Raw genomic sequence first — 24,157 nt, forward strand, 5'->3', positions numbered from 1 at the left:
AGTTCAATCTGGATGGTACTGATGGTTGCCAAATGTATTGGATTGATATTCGCCGAGAACCCGAAACTCGTCATTCCAGAAACTTTCAGGGAGGTTCAGTTATGGTGTGGGCCGCATTCGGGCATTTCGGAAAGACAATTTGTTTTATTTCTCATAAAATGAATTCGGAGAAGTATGTTGATCTGCTAGACAACGTTTTGATCGATTTTGGTGATAGTTTGAGGGGAGAAAACTAGATTTTCCAGCAGGACAACGCGGCGATCCACTGTTCAAATCTTACAACATCATTTCTAACATTACGAAACGTCACTGTTTTGAAACGGCCTACTATAAGCCCCTATTTAAACCCGATCGAGAATCTTTGGGGGATTTTGTGACAGCGAGTTTATGCATATGGACGTCAATTTGAATCACTTGAACAATTGAAGAGTGCTATTCAAGAAAAATGGGCAAACATTGATATCACTACTCTGCAATCATTGATTGTTTCTTCGCCCCGACGTTTGGCAGAAATTGTTTAAAACAGAGGTGGCTGTACAAAATATCAACGCTTGTGTCTCGAACGAATAGTAGAGAAAACGCTATTATTTTTTAATTGTACGATTTACTTATTTCGTATGGATTGATTACGAAAAGCTCAAATTGATTAGCATAGTGAAATTAAAATAAAATTTAATAACTTTCTGTGCTTGTGTTTAAGTGTGGAGAACCGCTTTCATATTGTGTTTTGTATGGTTTTGCTCCAAAACTAAAAATATATGAAATTTTCGCATGTACGGTATATTTATTTCGCGGACTGTACAATAAAGTACTAATCGGTTCTATTGTACCGTACGTAGTGGGCACATCGTTCACCAATTATTCTGAGCGACTGGAATATTTATTCCAAGTCAATGGCATAGTTGACTTAGCTAGGTAAAAAGCACTTTTCGTTACCCTAAATGGACCTACTGTTTATGAAGAATTGAAACTTTTATACCCCTCTGCGGATGATCTTAAAAATGTAAACTTACACAGATATATCCAAAAAATTAAGAGAGCGATTTGATAAGGTCGACTCTGATCTCATCAAGAGATTTAAGTTTTACAACAAGATTAAAGGACCAAATGAGAGGGTTGAAGATTTTGTGCTTGCGTTAAAGCTTCAAGCGGAATTTTGCGCTTTTGGCGAAATTCGTGAGACCGCGATTCGTGACAAATTAGTCATGGGAGTTTACGATAAATCCTTACAGGAAAAACTCTTGAACGAAGAAAACCCTACTCTAACGATGGTCGAGAGGGTTTTTGTGAACTGGCTCGGTCAAGGGCCAGATTGATCGGCGATAAAAATGGCGGCCTGGTTTCTTCAATACAGAGTCGTTTAGGGCGTAGAGATTACTTTGAGAGGCCACTGTTGTTGTGCCAATCACCGACGCCCGGAGAGGCGACTCCACCCAGGGCCCTAACCTACGACCCGTTGATTAACGGACCGGCGCCAACGGCTTTACTTCCTCATGCGATGAAAGGCGTGATCCCAGATATTTTTCGCCTCAGAAAATCTCCCGGTATCGGCTAGGATTGAGTCTAGACCAGCAGTTCGGTTGGTTGTGAGTGGATCACGCCACCTCACAACCATCGACACCTATGTCGGCGGTGGGATTCGAACCTAGGTGTCAAGCGTGGTTGGCGGAGATGTTACCAACCACGCTAGGCCCCCGCTTCAGTGATGGTGTGTTTCAAGATTATTAAATGTTTGTTACCGTTATTCGTATTAAATTGCGATTTTTAATTTGTTCCTTCAATGGGACGAAAATGGTTGGATGTATTTTATCCTAAATGGAGACAGTTTTTTCACAGGAGTTGCCAAAATAAACAATTTGAGTTCATCAATTCTGACTCAGGATGCTCTATCTGAGATTAAAGAAAAATATTCCATCATTTTTTGCAGGGATCTTTTTTCGCCAATAGTTGGCTTTGAAGTAGATACAATACTGAAGCATAATACTCCAATTTTCAAGAGAGCATATAAAGTTCCATATGAAGTGGATATAAGTGGTTGAACATTTGGAACAAGTTGAGAAAGAAAATGTATGTTTAGACCTTTTCAAAAGTTAGTCTAAATGAATTTTCGGAAAAAAGTTTGCAAAGTTGCTTTGTTGCAATGAATTCGGAGAGGTTACTGCCAACATGTGGTCGAGTTAGTGTGAAATCTGATGATATCAACAGCTTCGTAGAACATGTCAACTCTATTATTTGCTATTCAAACTCAAGAAACGCAATGAATTGATTTTAAGGGGGTGTTGGCAGAAATTTAACTATATCTCAATGATTTTACAATAGATACCTAGCATCTTCGAGAAAAAATCATGAATTTGATAGTTCTACAATTTTGCCGAAAACCTAAACTAGATATCTTGCAACTGGATGTTGTTGCTTTTATTCTGACTGAATACCTCATTAAAAACATTTTCAACGATGATCTTAGAGTATTTAAAATCGCATATTAGAAAACTTCTCTGAAGACACCTATATTCTAAAACGTCAAAAAAGACTTTTGTCCGTCTTTTTTCAATTTAGTCCCACTGTGCGGTGGTGATGGACGACTAGACCTGTCTCACTCTGGATGGCAACGACTGGCAGGGCACTTCGTATTTGATAAAAATTCTTTAAGTTGAAGCAAAATAAAACATTTCGCAGCATGCAACTTTATTAACATTAGATGGATTAAATGCAATCCGGTCTGTCTGTCTGTCGGTCTGTCTGTCTGATCCATATAGGCTCGGAAACTACCTAACCGATCGACGTGAAAATTTGTATGTAGGGGTTTTAGCGGCCGAGAAAGGTTTCTATGATGGTTTGAGACACCTCCTTCTTCTGGAAGGGAGGGGTCCCATACAAACGAAACACAAATTTCTGCACATCTCAAAAACTAACCAAGTAAATAGAACCAAATTTGGTAGGTGAATGTTTTTAGAGGTAATAAATTTCGAACAAATTTTGAAATCTAAGATGGCGACTTCCGGTTTCTGAAAAACAGCGGTAAATGATCAAATTCAACCCAATATGGGTATTTCCGGGATTTTTATGATGCGCTGAAACCACAAATCGACCTCAGACAACATTTTGAATTCTAAAATGGCGACTTCCGGTATCTATAAAACAACCAAAAATGACAAAATACCACCCAATATGTTTCTTTAACCAGAATGACGCTCAGGGGTCAGAAATTGTCGACAAATGCCATTTTGAAATCCAAGATGGCGACTTCCGGTTTCTGAAAAATAGCCTGAAGTGACCAAATAACACCCAATATGTATATCACCGGATCCAGAATGATACAAGCAGCTAAAGATTGACCTCAGACACCAGTTTGAATTGTTAAATGGCAACTTCAGGGAAACAGCTGAAAATAGCCGAATACTACTGCTACTGGATATTTCCTTATCAAAAAGGGGGACGGGACACGAAGCATACAGACGCGAGGCATAATGGATGTGAGGCATAATGGATACTAGGCATACTGCCAAAAGGCATAACGGTCGCGAGGCCGAATGGACGCGAGGCCGAATGGACGCGAGGCCGAATGGACGCGAGGCCGAATGGACGCGAGGCCGAATGGACGCGAGGCCGAATGGACGCGAGGCCGAATGGACGCGAGGCCGAATGGACGCGAGGCCGAATGGACGCGAGGCCGAATGGACGCGAGGCCGAATGGACACGAGGCCGAATGGACACGAGGCCGAATGGACGCAAGGCCGAATGCGATGTTGTACGATCGCATGAGATCCAATTATGTAGTTCAGGTGTTATTATATTCCTAAAGAGTTTAAGTTGGGTATAACACTTTTCTTGGAATCATGCGGCGAAGACGCATAATCGAGGGCAAGGAAACGAGGCGGCACTAAGCCGCCGTGGCTTCCGCAGTCCGAGCCGGCCGCTGACCCGCCGTCGGAAGCGGCGGCCTCTCGCACCCAAACGACTGGTTTTCTAGGTTTGCTCAAACAGAGTTTTCTTCCCTTAGTTAAGTTCGAACGAGCGGTAGCGAGTAAGGACAGCATTCGCTCGAACAGCGAGTCGGCCGAAGGCTGCGAGTGTATTGCTTTCCAAATGACACTTTGAAGCGAAATACATGCTATTGAATGCTGTGATGATGATGACGATAATAACATATTCCGCATCACTTCCCCTTGGCCTTGTATCCATTCGGCCTCGCATCCATTCGGCCTCGCGTCCATTCGGCCTCGCGTCCATTCAGCCTCGCGTCCATTCGGCCTCGTGTCCATATGCCTCGTGTCCGTATGCCTGCCGTCCATTATGCCTAGCGTACTATGCCTCGCGTCCGTATGCTTCGCGTCTGTATGCTTAATGGGGTGTCATCATCAAAAAGATGCATAGAAGCCAAGCATCGATCCTGGACACCATTTTGAATTCGAAGATGACCACTTTGTTTCAGGAAAACAACGAAAATAACTGAAATGCATTCAATATATTTCCGGAATAGAGGTGATGTACAAAAGACAAAAGTCGAGAATGTTGTCATTCCGATAAAACCAATAATCTCAAACGATATAAACAAATCACAAGGAATCAATGAATTTGAAATGTTTAAAATTATTAAATTAAACACTAAGGCGGGACGAAGTTTGCCGGGTCGGCTAGTTTCAAAATAAAACAATATTGGAATCTGCGAAACATGCACACTTAGAAACGAATATAAAGTTTAAAATAACAACAGCAAAATAAATTATGTTACCATTGTTAACGATTGGAACAAAATAAAGCCTAAATGCACTAACAATGACAAAAATCATGATTTTTTGTTGGCGTTACCTTAACAGGTAACAATTTTCATTACTCTTTTCTATTCTAAAGGTCTTTATTGAATTTTTTCCTAACTTTTCTTCAATTTACTATCAAAACCTTCACTGAAAATTTCAGCTAGTCAATAGTTCGCTAAACTAGTAAAAAAGTGCGTAATCTGTTTGATGAAAAGCTTGATTTGCCTTAATTTATGATCATTGTTTACTAGTGAAGCAGTTGTTGGAACGTATGTATGGTTAAAAAGCTAAAATTTTTCGACGTGGGACTACGTCTTTGTTTACTATACTGAGATGCATTTTGTAAAACTGGAAATTAACTGGCAAATGTTGCGTCAAATTTCAAACGTTAATAACAGCATAACCACATGATGGATAGAAAAAACCAATATGTTGTTGGATAGATAAAATGTAGAACAATTTTGTAATATGCTAGTTATCATTCTAATTTCAATGCTAAGCGGCAAAATTGATAAAAAATTTCAATGACAAATTTACGCGAACAATGAACCAATTACATGCAAGCATTCCTAGCACAGACGACGTAAAAGGACATCAACCGTTTCCTGTAATATTCTCTGTATCGATATCGAAAAAAAATTAACAGAGTCTCCCCGTCCCAACAGGTCGATTTATTTTTGCTTCCATGAGCTTAGACTAATATGATGTCTCAAAGGTAAAAGTTTTCCGAAAAGTTTGAAACAATCCCCATTCTTGAACAATTCCTTGCTGTCAGAACGTAATAAAAACTGATGTCTTGAATGGAAACATGCTGGTATAACAGTAGAAGTGGAGTAGAAAGCCGCAGGTCTCTCGTCGTCTATGATTGCAGCAGTAGTCTTTTATTCGTACATTTCAGCGGTACACTTCCATTCGTACTGCAGCTTGCGGTGCTATTCGGATAGCAGTGGTACACTTCTGTTCGTACATTTCTGTTCGTGTGCAATCGAGAAAAAACTGCAATGCTGCTGCTGATGGTGATTCTAAGATTATCTCATGAATATTATCACCATAAATTACTCAACAAGAATTGTACATTTTTGCAACGGTTATAAGTTATTTTTATTATATTTTATATCCGATATTCACTCAATAATCGTGATCGGATAGTATCGAAAGATTGAATTCCCAAATATACAAATTTATACAAGAGTAAGAGCTGGTGAATGTTTGTGAATTTTTTATCCATTTACTAAGATTCTTTCCGAATTTTTTCTTACATTTCAAAATTGTTAGATGATATTTGATTATTTTAAACTTTCCCATAATAAACGTTTATTAGCTGTTTTCGTATACAGCGAATGTAACTGTAGGCAAATGAAAAAAATTGTCAAGTAAAAAACAAAAATGGAATTGATGATTGCTACGATTTTTTAGTGAAACTTGTTGATAATTCTGTTTAACATATATTCTTATGTTTACCAATTAATGAACTTTTGTAAGGGCTCCCATATTATTTTGAAAGTAAGATCCATTATGATATCGTAAGTACTATTGGATTTGGTTTTTCAGGATATAGAGTTAATTCTGACTTTGACGCATTACGAGAAATTCTTGGTGCTTCTTTAACAAGAAGGATAAGCTTGTGCTTTGTCAAATACATGTTGTTTGCACAAGAAAATACTACAGGCATAATATCGCCAAATATAAACGACATTTTTTCGAGTGTTGTTGAATATATTTCTAAAAATAGATTTCCAGGGAAGGCTGAAAATTAACGTACGTAAGTCACTGAGCAAACACATTGTCGGCGCACTCTGTATATTTTGGAACAAAAAATCCCCTAATTACAGTGTTTAGTCCCACGTCACCATTTCATACAACCCTAGGGCTGTATACCTTGTAGTATTTCATCTTGAGCTCTAGGGTAGAACCTGTGTTTACATCGATCAAATGGTTTTTGAGTTGATTTGCAAACCATGATACGTCGTGGGTAAAGTTTGACCTCGCGAATAATTTTGCCAATAAATTGTAATAACTTTGGCTTAAATCCTATTCCGTTTCAACCCGGGACGGTTTTATTTTTTTTTTAAATTGCATTGAATAAAGTTAACCTTAGGGAAAACGGTTAGCACGGCTAAATAAATGGTAAGCGGTTGTGCCTTTTTTTAACATGCTCGTTAATGACTTTTTTGTCAACTTCTGATCATACTACTACGTCACTAGCTATCACTTGTATGGTAATTATCAAAGGTGCTTCTGATAATGGTATTTTTTTAAATGTGCTAAAGACCTCGAATGGTTGGTAAACGGCTGGGCAATGCGTACCAGCAGTACACCCGTACTAGTTGGCATAAAATAGATCCCAGTGTGGTCCATAGCATATTGCCCAGCAACTCCTATCCTTACCTTCACGTGGTACCGACTGGGATACGAGCAACCAAGGGAAGATCGGTGAACCGGTGGGAACTTGGTCGTATGCTGACAGGGAAGGGAAGTTGTTCTCCTTGGAGAGCAGCTTGCCTGAGCGTCTGTTCCCCAGGTCAGGGGCGGCTCAAACAGCGACTGATCCGGAGCCGACGGTTGAACTATGAAATGCGGTGTCTCGCCAGCTACACCCAAGACGGCAGCTCAGTCGCGAGACTAGGCATCGCAGCCCTAGTAAGGCAGCATGCTGAAAATAAACATACTACGAACAATCCAGAGAATGATGCGAATCGGAACAATCGGTATAGACCTAGGCAAACGAAAAAGGACAACGATTGGAAACTTGGTACTTGAAATGTTAGGACTCTGCTCGAACCGGCACGCGTGGGCATCTTGGCCACAGAGCTACGGAAGGTAAAAGTGGAGGTAGCAGCCATACAAGAGGTGCGTTGGCCTAAAACCGGGGAACGTGAATTCCGGGCGGTCGATCCGACCGCGGGCACTTCTTTCAAGTATCACACCTACTACAGTGGCGGCGATAGTGCGGAACGGGGCGTCGGTTTCGTACTACTTGGAAACCAAATGAAGCGTGTTATTAGGTGGAGGCCTATTAATGACCGTCTATGCGTATTGAGGATCAGGGGCAGATTCTTCAATTACAGCCTTATCAACGTGTACGCGCCGACAAACGATAAAACCGACGTTGTAAAGGAGGAGTTCTATGAGCTCCTCGAGAAAACGTATGGAGAGAGCCCACAACACGATATAAAGATCGTCATTGGAGATACGAACGCACAAGTCGGACGAGAGGAGTTCTTTCGTCCCGTTATTGGTAGGGAAAGCCTTCACTCTACCACCAACGACAACGGCTTGAGGCTAGTGAACTTCGCCGCGGCCAGGAGAATGGCCATCTGTAGCACCCATTTTGCACGTCTGAATGTTCGGAAGCACACCTGGAGACCCCTAAATGGAGAGGCCAGCTCCCAGATTGACCACATGCTGATCGACGGCCGGCACTTTTCAGACGTCATAGATGTGCAGTCCTTTCGAGAGCCAAACATCGACTCGAATCACCTCAGGGTAGGCAAGATTCGCGCCCGGTTGTCCAATGTATTTAAATCGAGATCGGCGAGGAAGATACATCTGGACATCCAGAGGTTATCAGCGGAAGGAGTTGCTGCAGAGTATACTCGGAAAGTTGATAGACGGATCGGTGAACCAACTGGAGTGGACCTGAACGAGCAGTGGAAGCACATCCATGATGTGGTCAGCGAAACAGCGCGAGAAGTGATAGGCATGACAACGGGAACCACGCGTAGTTGGTGGTTCGATGCTGAGTGCCTAGAGGTGACGGAGGAGAAGAATCGAGCCTACGCCAACACGTTAGTAGCAGCTAATCGTGTAACGCGTCAGATGCGGGAGAAATACCGGGAGGCAAGAGCTGCCGAAAAGAGGCTTCATCGCCGTAAGAAACGTGAGCACTACGATCGCGTCCTCGCGGAGGCGGAGAATTGCTTCACCAGGCACGACAAGAAGAGCTTCTATAGAACGATCAACGGAATCAGGAACCGGACCGTGCCAGTACCTACCATGTGCAATGACAGGGAGGGGAACCTGATTACCGATAAATCGCAGGTGGCCAGGCGTTGGAAGCAACATTTCGAAGTAGTGTTGAACGGCGAGGAAGGGAGGAGAGTCGTCGAGGGGAACAGGATAGAAATTGGGGAGGACGGACAAGCTGTGGACCCACCAACATTGGACGAGGTGAAGAATGCTTGCAAAGAGCTAAAAAACAACAAAGCCGCTGGGAAGGACGGCTTACCGGCCGAACTTTTCAAAGTTGGGAGCGAGCGGCTGTGTAGTGCAATTTACCAGATTATCCTAAGGGTATGGTCTGAGCAACAACTACCTACGGACTGGTTGGAAGGACTCATATGCCCTATCTACAAGAAGGGACATATACTCGAGTGTAGTAATTATCGAGGCATAACCCTTCCCAATTCCGCTTTCAAAATTTTCTCCCGTATCCTGTTCCAGCGACTGAGGCCGTTGCAGGAAGCCTTTGTTGGAGAACACCAATGCGGTTTTCGAGTGGGGCGATCTACAACGGACCAGATGTTCACCTTGAGACAGATCCTCGACATTTTTCGAGAACAAAACCTGCAGACACATCATCTGTTTATAGACTTTCGAGCGGCGTACGATACAGTGAAACGCAACGAGCTGTGGCAAATAATGCTAGAACATGGTTTCCCAACTAAACTGATAAAACTGATACGTTCGACGCTCGACGGTTTCACATCATGCGTCAGGACAGCGGGCGAATTTTCGGACGCGTTTGTGACGTTAGATGGTCTGAAGCAAGGTACGGGCTCTCGAACTTGCTGTTCAACATAGCTTCGGAAGGTGCAATACGAAGGGCAGGTGTGCAGAGGAGCGGCACCATCATCACTGAGTCTCACATGCTTCTGGGCTTTGCGGACGACATTGATATAATTGGTGTTAACCGTAGAGCAGTTTAGGAGGCCTTTACGGCTCTCAAAAGGGAAGCTGCGAGAATTGGACTCACCATAAACACTGCCAAAACGAAGTACATGGTGGCTGGCAGGGAGCGTGGTAGTTCTACGGGTGTTGGTGCTGCGGTGGAGATGGATGGGGATACTTTCGAAGTGGTCGACGAATTTATATATCTTGGTACTCTCGTGACATGTGACAACGAGGTGAGCCGCGAGGTGAAGAGGCGGATTGCGGCGGCGAATAGGTCTTATTACGGATTGCGTAGCCAGATTAGGTCCCGTAGCCTACAGATCCGTACGAAATTTGCGCTTTATAGGACTCTGATCCTCCCGGTGGCGCTCTACGGACATGAATCGTGGACGTGGAAGGAGGCCGATCGACGAGCGCTTGGGGTCTTCGAACGTAGATTCCTGCGATCGATACTCGGAGGCAAACTAGAGAACGGGGTGTGGCGCAGGCGCATGAATCACGAGCTGTACGAAGTATACAAACACGCTGATATTGTCAAGCTGATGAAATACGGCAGGTTTCCGTGGGCTGGCCATGTAGCACGGATGGCGGATGAGCGACCGGCAAAGATAATATTTAGTAGAGAACCGGATAGAGGCCGACGACTTCGAGGCAGACCGCGCACGCGCGGGATGTGTGCTATTGACGAGGATGCCAGAGCAGCGGGTGTAAGAGGAGACTGGAGAGTAGCAGCCCAAGACCGAGTTTTGTGGAGACGTATTCTGGTTTCGGCATACACACTTAAAATAAAACACCGAATTCGGTAAAATTTTAGCGGAATCTCAACAGCTGAACGTTCTGTGAAATCTTCGGTGTTTTCGAAAATTAACGAACAGTTTGTGAAACCACCAACCGAGTGGTCGGTAATTTTCGCAGCTTTTTGGTAATGTTCCAAACCTAGCAGCCAGTAAAATTTACCGAAAGAAACTTGAAAAATGAACAAAAATACCGAACGCATCTGTAAAAAATACCGGTGGCAGAAAAAGTCGGTTATGAATGAGCCTGCCGGTACCGTCTAAAATCAAACTAAATTAACCAGATTACTTACGAAAAATGCTAGCGACTCGTACATCCATTAACACTTTCCAAATTATAAATACCCTATGTTTACACACAACAATTAAAACAAATCAGCAGCACCAGTAGAAAATATTCGCGTCTTGCACGATTGCACGTATGAGAAAAATGGCCACCACATTCACAATTTGGCATTTTTACAGGTTGTTCGTTAAAAAGTTATACAAATTTCGGTAAATGTAAAATTAAGCAAATATTTCGGTAATAGTTAACAGAATTATGGTAAAACTTACAGATCTCACAGAACAGTCGTTAATTTGATGCTTTTTTGCAGGAATACCGGTATTATTACACTTTACCGATGGATTATTGTAAAAAAAATTACCGCACGACTTTTTTTGGATTAAGTGTGTAGGATCTTAATGATCTGTCGCCATAAAGGTAAAGTAAAGTAAGTTAGGATAAAAAAATATGACTGTAGAGGTAAAAGGAGTAAAAATATATTTGTAATATTATTCGAATCAAGACTAAAAATCACAGGAAGGTTGTATGCAAAGCCACGACCGCAAGGTTGAAGTAGAATACTTTTACAAGTAAGATAACCCGGCTGCTTCTTGCGTGTCAGTCATTTTTTCTAGTAAATAAACGCTGACCGTTCATTGGCAGTATTGTAATTTCTTTTTGTTTGATATTTTGAATGAAGTTCATTGAATATTTTTAAATTATGTGCAAATGAGAAATTGAAGTGCTGCCGAATTGTATATGCACATTTGATACGACATCATTAAACGGGAACGGAACAAAGGCTACGGTTATGCAGAACGCGAATGCCTGCGCGATGCGATTCGCCTTACCGTGGTGAAATGTACAGCTCTTTTTAAGGCGAAGTAGAGCTATACATTTCAACACATTTCGTCTTGCCGAATCGCATCGCGCCGTTATTTGCGTTCTGCATGACCGTAGCCAAACACTAAGCGACGCAAACACGTAATAATAGTCAGAGTATGCATGTAGATGAAGATAATAAACTTTGGATTACAGCGCAAAACGAGAATATATTAGGGGTCTTCACATCGAGCTCGTATACGAATACGCAGCCGTAAACTGTGTATCTTCCATTACTCGTCAATGGAGGTGAGTATTTATACGGCTGGGTATTTGTTTACGAGCTCGACGTGAATACCCATATTAACTCTTCAAATATTCATTTGTGTTCTTCAAATTTCAGTTGTTCAATTTAATATCCGATGAAATGTCTGTTCATTATTTGATGAAGCTCTTATAAAGGCCAAATGATGCATTCCCAATTTACTAGGTCCATAACTCTTTCGACCGTGCTTGGGAAAGTGCGGTATAACGACCAATCAGAGGTCGAATTTTGTGTTTTACCAAGGCTTGAGAATTTTCAATAGTACAATAGTTCGAATGATAAACATGCAATTTCTTGCATTTGGTAGGAATCTTAGAAGATTTTCTAATCGATTGCTGTAAAAACGAAGGAAATCCATCGAAAACTAACCGATTTATTAGCATTTGAAATTGGACATATTTCTCACTTTTTTCAGTTTCAGATTTTCATTTCACATCCCTATGTAGCCGAACTTCCTGAGAGAAGTATTCTACTTCAAAAAATTTATAACAAATGAATTTTAGCAGAATATCATCATTAGTTTGTTAAATCGGGACTTTTGAAAAGTTTAAATCAAAATTTTGTAGAATTCATATATCATGACGATTGCAAGGTGTCCGTAGAATTCTGTTTAATTACTGGTAATTGATAGAACGCAATCCGGGATTGTGTTAAATAAATTTCGGAAAAATATTCCATGGCTAACTTAAATTTTAATAACGATAAAATATCTTAAAATAGAGTTAAATGATTTTTTTGAAATCAGACTTTTATTACCGTGACTCAGCAGTTTCAAAATTTGCGGTGCCATCAAGACCTGACTCCAGCATTTCGTTGAACCATTACAAAAAATTTGCTTTATTAGGAGGAGAGACAACGCAGCCAGTACTGTGACACGTGAAACACTAAGAAGCTGAAAGTTAACTCATTGGCGATTCCAGGACAACATACGGCTCTTATCCACTCCGTTAGCCAGTTTTGCCTTCCAAATCAGTTGCGTGCACGTGTTTGACTCAAATGCGCGCACCATCAAACCGGCCAACCGTGCCACACTACACCCTGTTACTGTCATCATCGGGTTAATCTTCCTTCCTTTGCTACTACTGCCCGGTAAGAAAAAAAGGAACACCGGCTGGTTCACATGAGCAAACACTTGGTCCCGCGACGGATGGATGGCTGGCTGACTGTCCGTTTGGTTCCTGTGCGCGCAGTGGCATGCAATGGTGACAAATCACTGAGTCGGAGAAAACATGCCAAACGGTTGTTGAAAGGCGGCCACTATTTAGCATCAAAATAGGGGGAGAAATCCGAACTAGTGCCGCCGTCGTTGTTTGCCGCTGTTGCCAGCGGAAGAGCCAGCGTTGACAAAAGGGTTACAGAAGGTGATTTAAAAATCGTTCACCACAATGAAATGTATTCTTTTCTTATGCGCAAGTGAGTTTGTTTCGTTGGACGGTACGTGTACGTGTTTATCAGCTGTTGGGTGAATGGGTAATTTTGTTTTGTTGGAGAAGAAGAGCTGTATGCTTATCGCTGTCAACAGCAGTAGGGGTCACCTCAGTAGAAGGAGGATTGATTTCTCGGAAGGTTTGAGAATATATGCCTTTATATACACTGCTAATCGAGGGGGACGATTTGGAATTGATGGAATATGGAGCCGCTCTAGGGTGGACCTAAATGTTAATAATATATGTGGGATTGTAAGCCGGCGCTGAACGCTGTAGGGATCTCCCTAGCCCCTCTAGACGGAAATGCTCTTGAAAAGGGAGTCGAAATTGCGCCTTCTCACCTTCCGCCGACTTCCTCAGATGAAATGAAGAATATGAATGATTTAAGATGTGTACGAGTAGTTATAAATGTATGTATAATACATGGATGGATGGATGGATGACTGCGCAGTGGCCACTTGGCGGGTGCGTTCTTTGTGTGCACAGCTGGCCGGAAGGATAGAGGTGAGGTATGGGTGTCAGAAGGGTGGCTGGGGTAGTTTTACACCTTTCTTGGGCGGCAGCTACATTTGCTTGATTGACTGGTCCTTGTGTAAGATAAAACCTATATCTATGAATTCAATAATTCTATCAATCATTTCAATTTTTATCAGCTTTTTTTCTCGATTGTAAAGTCTCACATTTTTTTGGTCTGCTTACTATGGAACCTTGCATCGCACAAAGCACACCTTACAGTAAATCTATTTCGATGCAAAAATAATCCTGGAACAACAACGAAAGAAGCAGAAACAAAATCAAAAACATTCCAACTGACCACCGTCCGTCGGCCACCTGCAAGGACAAACAAAAGGTGCTAAGAGCCTATTGTAAGCGACCCATTCTTCCCCCGGAAAGCCCGTACAGGTCCTGGCCTACACAACAGGTTCAGAGATTTTATTCATAAATTTCGTCCTGATGGCCAATCTTTTGTTTCTTCAATTCACAATTGGGTTTCGTTGCTTTCATTCCCTGCTTGCTCTCGGTACAGGAATGCTAAAGAAGTAAAGAATTGTGCGGAATAGTCAAAAAACAAAAACATTTTGCAAACAGGTTGACCTGCGCTTGGGTAGGCTTATACACTTGGTCTATCGATGCTAGCTAGTTTCATGAAAAGTCATTCAGCACCAAGCGTCAAGCGTCCGCCTGCTCACACAACCGAAAATACGTTTATTTATTTATCCTTCATGTAAATAAACATCGTATTAATTTGATTGATTCACTGGAAAGGAGTTCCGCTTGTTTGGTCAGCGTTTCAAAGGTTTCGTGCACATCGGTCACTGTAGGACGCAGCTTCCGATCTGAAATAGCTGGCTTCTTTCGTTCGGCCGTCGACATGCATTCGAGTGTTTGTTTAGGCTCAACTCGGACCAGACCTCGAATGGCTTCCGTTGAACGGTACTTGAGAATTGAATTTCCTCCATTGTTGGGTGTGAGATGAACTGAACGGAAGCAATCATATTTGAGATTTTGGGTGTATGAATCACTTCACTAATGTTGACGCTTGATACTTACCTTATTGACAATTTAAAATATTCGATATCAGTATATGAGTCACCTTTAGCTCAGCCAGCTCGACGTCAAATAAAGTGACAACTCTGTTGGATTAGCATATCGTGTGAGCGAATTTTGTTTACTATTCTCAACACAATCCAATTTGCACCACGTAAACATTAGTCAGTTTTGTGGTTAAACACAACAAACTAAAGTAGCACTGGTAGGTTACATTTACTCATCGCACAGCTTATCCATGCATCAAGCGATTCCAAATTTATATCCCTTAAGTTGTTTCAAACCAATAACTTAAAATTTATTGATTCCCATTCTTCTGATTCTGCGAAGAACCAATATCGAACGGATCGCTGCAAATAACAGCAGAACTCGAGGACACGCACAATCTTTGGCAGACGGAAAAATAATGCCCCCTGATCGAACCGATAGTGACCGAAAGGTACTGCACACGAACGAGTGGCTGAAAATTGCTCCTCGGACCAAGCACTCACCGAGAGACCCATCAAGCTCTGCTGCTGTTCGAGGGATTGTTGTGCAATCCAGATCAATCTTCACCATTGGAAGCAAACTGCTACCAGTGCAGTAACCGGTGCGGTGCTGGACCTGCTCTTGATGCTCTAAACTATGCTGTTTGCACTTGCCAAAGCACCTAGATTTTTTTTCTATTTCTACATCAATAACATTCCTTGGATCGGTTGAATTATACCTGCTCAGCTCTAGAGATGCTCAAATCATTGCTAGAATACCACAAAAAGGGTGTTTTTTGATCATCTCTTATTCTCCAAAAAAAGCATAATGCACCTTCTCCTACAAGCACTCCGAGTAGAAGAAAAAAAAACCTTCCATTCATCCCGGCTTCCCGACGACGGCTGAATGAGATTCCGAGAAGTGTTCAATTGTGCAAAAATCAAAGATCCACATTGTCCTCGTTCGGTTCCCGATCCCGAACTTTGGATTCCAGCATCCATCATCGTTTTCCATTTCGGCTTTTCGGTGAGCTGAAAGTATTCAAGGTGCAAATCAGTAAAAAAAACACTAAGTAAGAAATAAAAGCGAAATCATTCAGTCGGTTCAGTGCATTCTCGTTGCACCTTGTGTGCCTGCTTGGCGCAATATTATTAGAAAGCTGCAACTCCGATCTTATGCAAGGGCTTCGGAATGTCTGGAAGGCTCGTCGGTTTTTCTTCTCATTCCGGAGGGAATTTCAAAATTGAGACGTCAGCTTTTGGATGGACTATGCGAGCCTAATGCTTAATCTACCGTGAACATGTATGCTTGTAGAATCGTTGTTTATTTAGGCATTTTTTTGCAAAGATGGATCGGTTAATACATACCACATACGTTGAATTTTTTTTCGATGCTTTCGAAAAACGCAAGATGAGCGCCACTTAGGCTCAGGTCGCTTCCATTTCAATGGGAATGTAACGATGGGAAAACTATTACATACAGAATTGTGTATTTGGGTATTGTGGATTACTCTGTATGGAACCAATTGATGATTGTATGAAACTATTGCAAAGTTTGTGAGAAACTGCTGCTATCATAACAATACTAATGAGAAAGAGGACTATTGTGTTAGCAAAATATAGAAATGCATCAAAGATGCATCCAAAAGTTTAAGCAACTCCGAAGGATAACAACATTGATTTCGTAGATTTGTATGTATCCTTTTATTATTTGATTTAGTATGGAATTGCGATACACATCTATCGTGTTAATCAAGACATCATTATATGAAAACATTGCAGTACTCTCTTAGAATTCAATGGAGCTTTGGAATGGAGAGGAAGTGCCGGTCGATGTTCCTGCCGCTGACGTTGCTGCCACTACCGCTGCTGATATCCGCTGCTGCTTATTTAAGACCGTCCTAGTCGCCATCTACTAGTAAAATGATCGGTTTGAACTACTGTGTAGCCCGAAAAGTGCATTCCCGATTTACTAGTGATAATATTCTGTCGACCATGCTTGAGAAAGCAAGCATTAAGCGACCAATCAGAGGTCGAAATCAGTTCTCCAGCAAATCTTGAATATTTCAAATAGTGGGCAAAACCAACAAAACAAAAACGGGCGACCGATATAATCGACCGTTTTTGATTAGCCTGGAACTTTGCACGTTTCTTTAGGCAAAAGATGTCATTTTCTGCTATTGGTTTAATTTTAAAGATATTAAAAAATGTTATTTTGGGAAGGTATTGACGATTACAAATATTTTTAGGGCCAAAACAGTTTATTGGATCGGTGTGACGTCTTCGGCAAAGTTGTAAATAACAATTCCAAGTTTGTCGAAAACGTCACACCGATCAAACAAGCCGTTTTGACCCTAAAAATATTTGTAATCATGAATACCTTCCCAAAATAGCATATATTAATAGTTTATCACAAAGTCATTGTTCTGCGATGACACAAGCATTTCCGTAAAAGGAAAAAGTCTTCGTGTCATATGCAGTCGATTGCAGAAAAGTTTAGATATTTTTTCTTCCTACTTGCAAAAGTGGAAAATCTCTCCCAATGCTTCTAAAACTCAAATGATAATTTTTCCGCATAAGCCTAGGGCTTCTTTCCTCAAGCCAAACAATAATCACGTTGTCAAGATGAATGGGGTTATTTTAAGTTGGTCCGACAAGGTTAAGTACTTGGGACTAATTTATGATATTTTCAAAGAGCACATTGAGAGTATCAAGCCAAGTGCATCAAATATACGAGATGTTTATATCCTCTCATTGACAGGAATTCTAAACTTTGTTTAAAGAACAAACTTTTGATTTAAAAAATCACAGGAGGGTTGTGTGCAAAGCCACGACCGCAAGTTTGAAGTAGGATACTTTTACAAGAAAGATAACCCGGCTGCTTGCGTGTCAGTCATTTTTTCTAGTAAATATACTTTGACCAATCAGATCAATCAAATTTTGCGCTTCAACAATGATTGACAATTTTTAAAAATATAGCAAGTTGCTTGTTATGGTTGGGGCTTGACCGCTTGACCATTTTTTAATTTTGAGATGAAATTTTTTCGGACGTTGTGCTCATGAGTGAAGGAAAAGATAATTCAGTACGTTTTTTCCTTTTACAAATTTAAAAATGTGAATTAACTCATTAGAAAATAATAACTCTTCAATCAAATTTTTATTTCATCCTAAAAAGGACAATTTGTTGTTCATTTTAGTATCGGATAAGATGCCGATCACATCTTTGCGTTATCACTGACAGTGCGAATAAAGTATTCCTTGTAATAAAATAAACAGTGAAAAGCTGATTTAACACTCAAAACTAAACGGCTCACATGTTGTCAAAATGAGTCAACTTTTCATTGAATGCATTTACTAGTGCCCACTATCACATAGAGACTTCATTTCACTAAAGTGCAGCACTGCATCAGCCGCTATCGATGCTGAGATCCGCTGCAACTAGTTCGCTATCCATAGCCATGCCACAGTTGTGGCCGCTATACGCTGCCATTGGTATCCACTGTCCCTACATCAACTGGCCCAGCTGCTATCGTTGCTGGAATCCGCTCGCTATCCGTTGCTACGCCACAGCTATGGCCGCTTTCCGCCATCGCTGGTATCCACTGCACTGTTGTCGCTGTCTAGAACTATTATGAGCGGCTCCGGCCGAAACAGGCTTTTATATAGGGCAAATAGCATGTTTCAATTGCAAGGTATATGATTCTGTCGACCGTGCTTGGGAAGCAATCATATAACGACCAATCAGAGGTTGAATTTTTCGTTTTGACAAGGCTTGACTATTTTTGATAGTACAATAGTGTGAATAATAAAATTACAAATATCTTTTTTTGGGAAGAATCTTAGAAGATTTCCCAATCTATTGCTGCAAGAACGAAGGAAATCCATCGAATACTAACCGATTTATTAGCATTTGAAATTGGACATATTTTTCACTATTTTCGGTTTTAGATTTTCATTTCACATCCCTATGTAGTCGAACTTCCTGAGAGAAGTATTCTACTTCAAAAAAATTTTTAGACCAGCAATGCTTTATGCTGTACCGATCTGGTCAAGTTGCTGTTCAACAAGGAAGAAAACGCTCCAAAGGATTCAGAATAAAATTCTGAAAATGATTTTGAAGCGTCCTCCTTGGTTTGGTACACTCGAATGACATAAGCTTACTGGTGTTGAACCATCAGAAGCTATGTCAAATAAAATTATTAAAAAATTTCGACAAAAATCGTTGCAATCCTCAATTGCTACGATGAGCTCTCTTTATAGCCAATAAGTTAGCAATTTAGTTAGTTGTAAGTTTACTTCCTTTTTTCTGACAAGTAGGTTTAAATCCCTACGAATGATAAGTCCTAATTGCGAAAGCAAACAAATCCTAACAATTGAAATTACAAATTTCTAACAGTGTTGAGAAGTCATCATTTGTGATTGGACACACATACTCATTATTTACTAATATTTATCATAAATACTTAAGCTACTAACAAATCCCCCCTTAAAAAAAAATAGTTTCTCAAAAATGAGTCGTGTTTCAAAAAATTAAACCAATAGCACAAAATGGCATCTTTTGCCTGTAGAAACGTCTATGAAAAATTTCAGCCAAATAAAAAATAACAATTTAAAAAAAAAATATCAAAACTGGGACATTTTTTGTGGAACTGCTCTAGTACCACACGATTTGATTTTTTCACGGTCCATTTTTTCTTGTTTCGGTTTTTATCACTCTCGAATTCATCACGCAAAGCATTTCGATTTTATCACAGACGATTCGAGTATTAAAACTGACAAAAATCTAGAAACTTCAGGCCATGCCGGTACGCATATGGGACTTATCAATCGCCGTTATTGCTTGTTAGAAGATAAAAAAAAACCTAGATGCTTGAAAAATATAACGATTTCGTTGCATCACCGAGGCTAATGCCTAGATGAATCGGGTACTGCTGTCCGCTGTCTATTTGGGGTGTGGATGGCCTTCATCGCAAATACGAAGTTCTGAAAGCGAACAGGCGTGGTTTTTGAAGTTTTCCGCAATATACAGTTTCTTACAATGCAGTTGGTAGATATCTTGTGTTTTCGACGATTCGGAAAGTACGGTCTTCACCAAATTTATTCGGAAAGTCAAGGGCCAATTCAGTGCAGAATTCCGTCGCTACGTGGCCTTGGTTTGAACAAATTTTTTCTCATTTCGACCTTAAATTATCCCGCGATTCTTACTCTCTAGAAAGCTGCAGTCTTCAGCAAAGTTGTTTGTAAAGTCTGCTTGATGTTGGAAAGTCAAGTACGGAATTTTACAAATATGTGGTGTTAGTGTACAAATAGTTATTATAGTTATACTGCCATTCAATTCAAACTGTTAATCTTCCGCAAAGTTTCTTCCATGACCTTCAGAACAAGTTTCGTGAAGACGGCAGCTTTCAAAATAATTGGATTTATTTCAGTCATCAAAACTTCATATAAGCTTCATCATAGGATCAGTTGTTTTATACAACTCGAATAGCTTACCACATAAAGGCCTCGAAATTTTAATTAGGATACATTCTCTAAATTAATTGCGATGCATTGAATTTTATCTCGTTTTTATTTCTCTATGACAGGGTTTTTTTGACAGTGTCGTGAAAGATTGTGTAAATTTTTATTTCCATCTTGAACCTCAGACGTATTTGAAATCTTCGTCATAACCAATCCTCATAATTTGATCAGAACATAGCATATCATAACCTAAGTAAACCTATCATTGTATTATCATAGCATCATAAATGCTCTCTGGCTATGTTCCGATCATTAAATTTTATACAAGCCACAATCATAAGGCGTCATACACAAATTACGTAACGCATGAAGGGGGGGGGGGGGGGAGGTAGGTTGAGTCTGCGTTACTTATCGTTACGTAGGGAGGAGGAGGGGGATAGTAGAGACAGTTACGTAACTGCGATGTTTGCTTGAAATTGAAAATTTTGGAGGGGGGTCAGGCTGTTCAGCGTTACGTAGTTTTAGGGAAAAGGGAGTCAGCTCAAACGTTACCTATCGTTACATTGGGGGGCAGGGGGTCTGATATCTAGATTTTTAGCGTTACGTAATTTGTGTACGACGCCTATCCTACATGGCGGGGTTCTGTTCAAAACGAAAGTACAGCTTGAAAATTTATCTTAGCTTTAAGAGGTACTATCATACAATTTATAGATGAAGAAAAAAAACTATCAAACAACTCCACGGGTTATGTATATCTGGTTTTATTTGGTTGTCTGTCTGTCTGTCTGTCTGTCTGTCTGTCTGTCTGTCTGTCTGTCTGTCTGTCTGTCTGTCTGTCTGTCTGTCTGTCTGTCTGTCTGTCTGTCTGTCTGTCTGTCTGTCTGTCTGTCTGTCTGTCTGTCTGTCTGTCTGTCTGTCTGTCTGTCTGTCTGTCTGTCTGTCTGTCTGTCTGTCTGTCTGTCTGTCTGTCTGTCTGTCTGTCTGTCTGTCTGTCTGTCTGTCTGTCTGTCTGTCTGTCTGTCTGTCTGTCTGTCTGTCTGTCTGTCTGTCTGTCTGTCTGTCTGTCTGTCTGTCTGTCTGTCTGTCTGTCTGTCTGTCTGTCTGTCTGTCTGTCTGTCTGTCTGTCTGTCTGTCTGTCTGTCTGTCTGTCTGTCTGTCTGTCTGTCTGTCTGTCTGTCTGTCTGTCTGTCTGTCTGTCTGTCTGTCTGTCTGTCTGTCTGTCTGTCTGTCTGTCTGTCTGTCTGTCTGTCTGTCTGTCTGTCTGTCTGTCTGTCTGTCTGTCTGTCTGTCTGTCTGTCTGTCTGTCTGTCTGTCTGTCTGTCTGTCTGTCTGTCTGTCTGTCTGTCTGTCTGTCTGTCTGTCTGTCTGTCTGTCTGTCTGTCTGTCTGTCTGTCTGTCTGTCTGTCTGTCTGTCTGTCTGTCTGTCTGTCTGTCTGTCTGTCTGTCTGTCTGTCTGTCTGTCTGTCTGTCTGTCTGTCTGTCTGTCTGTCTGTCTGTCTGTCTGTCTGTCTGTCTGTCTGTCTGTCTGTCTGTCTGTCTGTCTGTCTGTCTGTCTGTCTGTCTGTCTGTCTGTCTGTCTGTCTGTCTGTCTGTCTGTCTGTCTGTCTGTCTGTCTGTCTGTCTGTCTGTCTGTCTGTCTGTCTGTCTGTCTGTCTGTCTGTCTGTCTGTCTGTCTGTCTGTCTGTCTGTCTGTCTGTCTGTCTGTCTGTCTGTCTGTCTGTCTGTCTGTCTGTCTGTCTGTCTGTCTGTCTGTCTGTCTGTCTGTCTGTCTGTCTGTCTGTCTGTCTGTCTGTCTGTCTGTCTGTCTGTCTGTCTGTCTGTCTGTCTGTCTGTCTGTCTGTCTGTCTGTCTGTCTGTCTGTCTGTCTGTCTGTCTGTCTGTCTGTCTGTCTGTCTGTCTGTCTGTCTGTCTGTCTGTCTGTCTGTCTGTCTGTCTGTCTGTCTGTCTGTCTGTCTGTCTGTCTGTCTGTCGGTCTGTCTGTCTGTCTGTCTGTCTGTCTGTCTGTCTGTCTGTCTGTCTGTCTGTCTGTCTGTCTGTCTGTCGGTCTGTCTGTCTGTCTGTCTGTCTGTCTGTCTGTCTGTCTGTCTGTCTATCTTAGAAAGGGAGGGCTCTCGTTCAATTGGAACACACATTTCTGCTTAACTCGAGAACCAAAATTTGGCATGGTTGAGTTTTTTTGGTACGGGAAATGTTTGTAATGTTGGTCTGATGTGCTTCACTCTTCTGAAGGGGGGATGTGGGGTTCTTTGTTCAAAATAACGCATTTTTTGTTCGAACTGTCTTTTTCATTATTTTTACGATTCATAGACGTAAGCCGTTCGAAAAATACTGATAGATGTTTTTTTAAAGGAAATAAACCAAGGAGTCCAGAAAATAGAATTTTTGACTCGAACTATTGCCAGAAGGATTATTTTTGTACTTTGAAATTTACATTTTTTAGGAAGATGCAGTCATTATTATCTTACATTTTTGTAATTTTATCGTGTTTCTTGAAAACTTTCACGTAATAAACAACTATCACTCCGACATAATGTGAATTAATCTCGAGGTATACCGTTCTTGAGAAACCAGTTTTGAATTTCTCCATTTTAAATCAAACAATCATATTCATTGGAAAATGTCTGTTTGCTTTATACCCAAATGAACAACCTAACTAATAATTTTCAAGATATTTCTGCCTATCAGGGCATTCAAATATTTTTTTCCGTTTCTTGCAACAGTGTAGGTATTTTTTTTTCTTTCAATGTCTGCATTCGGTGGCCGGAATATGTAAATTTAGTTTTCAAGATACAAAAATACACTTCCGCTCAAAAAATTTATTTTTTTGTGGATTACGTAGTTGATACTCGTTCAAACTCATCTATCAGTGTTTTTGGACATGTTACGTTTGTGAATTGTAAAAAAGAAAATCACAGGAGGGTTGTGTGTAAATCCACGACCGCAAGGTTGAAGTAGAATACTTTTACAAGAAAGATAACCCGGCTGCTTGCGTGTCAGTCATTTTTTTCTAGTAAATAAACGTTGACTAACCAGATCAATCGAATTTTGCTTCATCAAGGATTGACCATTTTCAATAATATAGTAAGTTGCTTGTCATGGTTGGGGCTTGACAATTTCTAAATTTTGAGATGAATTTACTCAAGAGAAAACATTAACGCTTTAATCATCAGGTTTTTATTTCATCCTGTAAAGGACAATTTGTTGTTCAATTTAGTATCGGATGAGATGCCGATCACATCTTTACGTTATCACTGACATTGCGAATAAAGTATTCGTTGTGATAAAATAAACAGTGAAATACTGATATTACACTCAAGACTAGACGGCTCACGTGTTGTCAAAATGAGTCAACTTTTCATTGAATGCAGTTTCTAGTGCCCACTATCGCACAGAGACTGCATGTCACTAAAGTGCCTCACTGCATCACCCACTATCGATGCTGAGATCCGCTGAAACTAGTGCGCTATCCATAGCCATGCCACAGTTGTGGCCGCTATACGCTGCCATTGATATCCGCTGTCCCTGCATCAGCTGGCCCAGTTGCTGGAATCCGCTGCAACTAGTGCGCTATCCATTGCTACGCCACAGCTGTGGCCGCTTTCCGCCATCGCTGGTATCCACTGCACTGCTAGTGCTGCTGCTAAGAAAGGAAGACTGCTGTTGTCGCTGTCTAGAACTATTATAAGCGGCTTCGGCTGATAAAGGCTGTTATTAAGGCCAAATAGCCTGTTTTAAATTGCAAGGTATATGATTCTGTCGACCGTGATTGGAAAGAAATCATATAACGACCAATCAGAGGTCGAATTATTAGTTTTTACAAGGCTTGACTATTTTCAACAGTACAATAGTGTGAATAATAAAAACACAATTATCTTCTTTTGGGAAGAATGTTAGAAGATT

This window comes from Wyeomyia smithii, chromosome 3, assembly GCF_029784165.1.
Source record: "Wyeomyia smithii strain HCP4-BCI-WySm-NY-G18 chromosome 3, ASM2978416v1, whole genome shotgun sequence".
In the NCBI taxonomy this organism is placed as follows: domain Eukaryota; kingdom Metazoa; phylum Arthropoda; class Insecta; order Diptera; family Culicidae; genus Wyeomyia; species Wyeomyia smithii.